Here is a 6,000-nt window from a genome sequence, read left to right as displayed (position 1 = left end):
TAATGATGGTCATTATGGCCAAACAGTTCTATTTTTGTTTCATCAGACCAGAGGACGCTTCTACAAAAAGTACGATCTTTGTCCCCATGTGCAGTTGCAAACCGTAGTCTGGCTTTTTTATGGCGGTTGTGGACCAGTGGCTTCTTCCTTGCTGAGCGGCCTTTCAGGTTATGTCAATATAGGACTTGTTTTATTGTGGATATAGATACTTTTGTACCTGTTTCCTCCAGCATCTTCACAATGCCCTCTGTTGTTCTGGGATTGATTTGCACTTTTCGCACCAAAGTACATTCGTCTCTAGGATACAGAATGCGTCTCCTTCCTGAGGGGTATGACGGCTGAGTGGTCCCATGGTGCTTATACTTGCGTACTATTGTTTGTACAAATGAACGTGGTACCTTCAGGCATTTGGAAATTGCTCCCAAGAATGAACCAGACTTGTGGAGGTCTACAATTTTTTTTCTGAGGTCTTGGCTTATTTCTTTTGATTTTCCCATGATGAGACACTGAGTTTGAAGGTAGGTGTTGGAATACATTCACAGGTACACTGCCAATTGACTCAAATGATGTCAATTAGCCTATCAGAAGCTTCTAAAGCCATGACATCATTTTCTGGAATTTTCCAAGCTGTGAGTGTATGTAAACTTCTGACCCACTGGAATTGTGATACAGTGAATTATAAGTGAAATAATCTGTCTGTAAACAATTGTTGGAAAAATGACCTGTGTCATGCACAAAGTAGATGTCCTAACCGACTTGCCAAAAGTATAGTTTGTTAACAAGAGATTTGTGGAGTGGTTGAAAAATAACCAACCGATGTGTATGTAAACTTCCGACTTCAACTGTATGTAATAGCAATGTTTCAACTTTAACTTTGATCTTTTGTCTACCTCAGAGATGATCCTGAAGTTGATATTTGACAGGAAGCTGAACTTCCCGTTGCCTTTCCAGACAGCCTTAGCCTGAGGAAGACAGGTATTACTCTGTTTATCAACCTCAGACTCAGTGGGGAGAACAGTTGAGATGTCCACCTCTCTGTCATGGATGCTGGCCCCATCTTCAGATGTTCATTAGCGCCCAATGTACTCTTTCTGCATTACTGAATCAGAAAACTGAGAGATGTTGTCCATGACTTGATGGACCATAACCTTTGTAAACAGATTCACAGCATTGCCGTATATCTGTGAAGAGCTGTCGGAGACTGCATATCTTCCAGAAGAAATGTAGTTCTGAAAGTTAAATCAGTAAGGCTGGTCTGAATGGATGATCACTTTTAATTAATCTAGTAAACTCATAATTCACATCGCTTCCTATCTCACTCGTCAGCATTATAGGTATTTACACTGAACAAAAATATATACTCAACATACAAAAAATTGTAAGATTTTACTGAGTTACAGTTATTTGTAAATCAGTCAATTTAAATACATTTATTAGACCCTAATCTATGGATTTCACATGTCTGGGAATGCTGATATGCACCTGTTGGTCACAGATACCTTAAAAAAAAGTAGGGAGTGGGTCAGAAAACCAGTCAGTATCTGGTGTGACCACAATTTGCCTCATGGGGCACGACACGTCTCCTTTGCTTAGAGTTGATCAGGCTGTTGATTGTGGCCTGTGGAATGTTGTCCCACTCCTCTTCAATGGCTGTGCAAAGTTGCTCAATATTGGCAGGCACTCGAACATGCTGTCGTACACGTCGATCCATAGCATCCCAAACGTGCTCAATAGGTGACATATCTGGGGAGTATGCAGGACATGGAAGAACTTGCACATTTTCAGCTTCCAGGAATTGTGTAGATGCTTTCGACATAGGGCAGTGCATTATCATGCTGAAACATGAGGTGATGGAGGCGGATGAATGGCACGACAATGGGCCTCAGAATCTCGTAATGGTATCTCTGTGCGTTAAAATTGCCATTGATAAAATGCAATTGTATTCGTTGTCTGTAGCTTATAACTGCCCATACCATAACCCCACTGTCACCTTGGGGGCCACTGTGTTTTTGGGAACTTTCAATGCTGCAGAAATGTTTTGGTACCCTTCCCCAGATCTGTGCCTCGACACAAACCTGTCTCTGAGCTCTATGGACAATTATTTTAACTTCATGGCTTGGTTTTTGTTCTGGCAACTGTGGGACCTTCTTTAGACAGGTGTGCAGTGCTTAACTTGAGTCGGATCCTGTCGGAACAGGAGCCTGCACCTCTCAGATTTGGCTTTGTTTGTTCCAGCACCTATTTGCCCAGATCCGGTACCCCTCGCAGCATGATTTATTCATAATTTCATTGTTCGCACTGTAGACATTCTAATAAAACCAATAAGCATTAAATCAAGTTGTCTCCTCATCTCCCGGGTGGCGCAGTCGTTAAGGGCGCTGTACTGCAGCGAGGAGACAACTTGATTTAATGCTTATTGGTTTTATTAGAATGCCCAGGCCCAGGCTGTCGTAACCGGTCGAGACCGAGAGGTCCGTGGGGCAATGCACAATTGGCCTAGCGTCGTCCGGGTTTGGGAGGGTTTGGCCGGTAGGGAAATCCTTGTCTTATCGCGGACCAGCGACTCCTGTGGCGGGCCGGGCGCAGTGCACGCTAACCAGGTTGCCAGGTGCACGGTGTTTCCTCCGACACATTGGTGCGGCTGGCTTCCGGGTTGGATGGCGCTGTGTTAAGCAGTGCGGCTTGGTTGGGTTGTGTATTGGAGGACGCATGACTTTCAACCTTCGTCTCTCCCGAGCCCGTACGGGAGTTGTAGCAATGAGAAAAGATAGTAGCTACTAAAAAATTGGATACCACAAAAATGGGGAGAAAAAGGGGTAAAAAAAATAATAATAATGTTTTAAAGGTTGTCTCGTTATTTCTCCTGCCCCCCCAGACCATCATGTAAAAGTGTGGTGATCCTTCTATGTAATCATCCTATCCTGTACATAGAGGTTATTGGGAGGGACAGCGGGGTAAGTAACTGATCTTGACACAGGTCCTGGTAGTGGTGGTCAGCTAGTCCCTACGTAGTCACGTCACGTAGCCTAGTCTAGTTGTCTCCCTACTGAATTTGAATCATGGGAAAGCCCCCCCCAAAAAATGGATAAAAAAAGGTAATCGAGTTTGACATTTTTCAAGTCCAAAAATCCAGAGAAAGATGGTGAATTCGAACCCAGTACAAGCCAGAGAACTGTCAGTGCGTGAGAGGAGTGAGGGGCAAACTGTTCCTGATGGCAATGCTAATATACAGTGTCAAGTAAAAGTATGTGAACCCTTGGAAATACCTGGACTTCTGCATAAAATGGTCATCAAATTTGATCTGATCTTCACAAAAATAAGCAAACATAGTGTGCTTAAACTAATAACACATAAATTATTGTATTTTTCTTGTCTATATTGAATATATAATTTAAACATTCACAGTGTAGGTTGTCCAGATAATTCCAAAGGATTCATACTTTTTCTTGCCACTGTACCTGTTGCAAGACCCACTGGTTGATGCTTATTTATAAAACCCTCTTAAGCCTCACTCCCCCCTATCTGAGATATTCTGCCAGTCACATTCTGTTAAAGGTCCCCAAAGCACACACATCCCTGGGTCGCTCGTGTCTCTTCAGTTAGCTGCAGCTAGCGACTGGAACGAGCCGCAACAAACACTCAAACTGGACAGTTTTATCTCAATCTCTTCATTCAAAGACCCAATCATGGACACTCTTACTGACAGTTGTGGCTGCTTTGCGTGATGTATTGTTGTCTCTACCTTCTTGCCCTTTGTGCTCTTGTATGTGCCTAATAAAGTTTGCACCATGTTTTGTGCTGCTACCATGCTGTGTTGTCGTATGTTGCTGCCATGCCATGTTGTTGTCTTAGGTCTCTCTTTATATTGTGTTGTCTCTTGTCATGATGTGTATTTTGTCCTATATTTTTAATTGTATTTATTTTGTTAATCACAGCCCCTTGTCCCCACAGGAGGCCTTTTGACTTTTGGTAGGTGTCATTGTAAATAATAATTTATTCTTAATTAACTGACATGCCTAGTTAAATAAATAAAGTAAAAAAATTATCCCGCCAGTTCAGCATCACCACCGGCTCCTCTACTAGCTAGTATTTTATTTAGCAAGAAGTTGACTCGAGAGTTAAATGGACTTGACATGGGTAAAGTCATCGTGGGAGTTTGTAATCTGAATATGTGCTTCATATCACATAGGCAGGAGGCCTACATATTCTTATATGTGGGTTCTGCTGTAGCCTACATAGATTTATTTTAAGTTATATTCCAATATTGCAAAATTTGTCGTGAAATATGAAATACGGGTCTTGTGAGCCCCACAGCTGAGTATGTGTGCATATGGCGGGTGTTCTGCAGCGACGTCTAAAATGCTTTGAATTAATCAGCACCTTGCAGAGTGCTGTCCGTTTCACCTCCATAGATAGGTTACTTGGCTGCTACGCTGTGCTTGACACTTTTTCTCAATGTGTTATGGTACCTCAGAGACTACCCGGATACCCCCCCCCAAATCTAAAAAATAAACCTGTTTTCACTGTCATTATGGGGTATTGCATGTAGATTGATGAGGAACATTTTTTATTTAATCAATTTTTGAATAAGATAACAATGTGGAAAAAGTCAATGGGTCTGAATACTTTCCTGAATGCACTGTATTCGTTAAGGACTGGGGAGTTTTTCAGGATAAAAAATAAGCAGAACGGAGAGGCAGTCAGAATCCTTGAGGAAAACCTGGTTCAGCCTACTTTCCACCAGACATTGGGAGATGAGTTCACCTTTCAGCAGTACAATAACGTAAAACACAAGGCCAAAGCTCCACTGGAGTTGCTTACCAAGAAGACAGTGAATGTTCCTGAGTGGCCAAGTTACAATTTTGACCTGAAAATGGTTGTCTAGCAATAATTAACCAATTTGAGAGCTTGAAGAATTTTTCAAAGAATAATGGGCAAATGTTTCATAATCCAGGTGTAGAAAGCTCTTAGAGACTTAACCAGAAAGGCAACCAGCTGTAATTGCTGCCAAAGATGATTCGAACATGTATTGATTGACTCGGGGGAGTTGAAGTGTTTAATTTTTAATAAATCTTACAAATGTAAAAAAAAAAATGCCTTCCACTTTCACATGAAAGTATTGTGTATAGATAGTTGACAAAAAAACAATTAAATACATTTGAATCTTACTTTGTAACACAACAAAATGTGGAAAAAGTAAAAGGGTGTGAATACTTTCTGAAGGCACAGTATACATAGTGGCTGTAGAATTAACACATTTCAGAGAGGGGTGTGGAGAAGCACTCGATGGCTTAGTTGAGTCTTTCTGGGTAAGTAAGAGATTTGCACACCTGGATTGTACAATATATGCACATAATTTTTATAATTCTTCAAGATCTGTCAAATTGGTTGTTGATCACTGGACAGCCATGTTCAAGTCTTGCAATAGATTTTTAATCAGATTTAAGTCAAAACTGTAACTAGGTCACTCAGGAACATTCAATGTAATCTTGGTAAGCAGACTAACATCGCTGCTCAATCAGGGGTCGGGTCAGAGAGAACAGGGAGGGGGCGGTTAGGTCAGGTAGAGCACTAGAGCAGCGGCGGTGACTGAGGACAAGGCAGCTAGTGGATGCTCTGCGTCTTCTGGGCATTGTGATTGAGATATGACTGAATGACTTTTATATGGCTATAGCGGGGTCTGGTGACGCCATAGTAGCGATAAATTGTGCCGTAATTAGGCTATTGATTTAGCATTTAGCTTATTATAAAAGAGATAGCTATTAGTTTGAAATTACAACAGGATAATTTAAGAGCCAACCATTATAAAGGTACATCTATAATACCTTAACCCTCAGCTGAGGGTCCGCTCATACAATTTAGCGATTTCCCCCCCTTAAATTTTAGGATCAAAAGAATCGTGCCACCGGCAGTTTAGATATTCTGCATTTGTTAATTTTCCTTTTTCAGCTTGGAATGGCACGGTTACTATGGGGAAGTCACATGTCATAATGCACATGT

Source organism: Oncorhynchus keta, chromosome 23 (genome assembly GCF_023373465.1).
Source record: "Oncorhynchus keta strain PuntledgeMale-10-30-2019 chromosome 23, Oket_V2, whole genome shotgun sequence".
Classification (NCBI taxonomy): Eukaryota; Metazoa; Chordata; class Actinopteri; order Salmoniformes; family Salmonidae; genus Oncorhynchus; species Oncorhynchus keta.
This window is presented reverse-complemented; position numbering follows the sequence as displayed.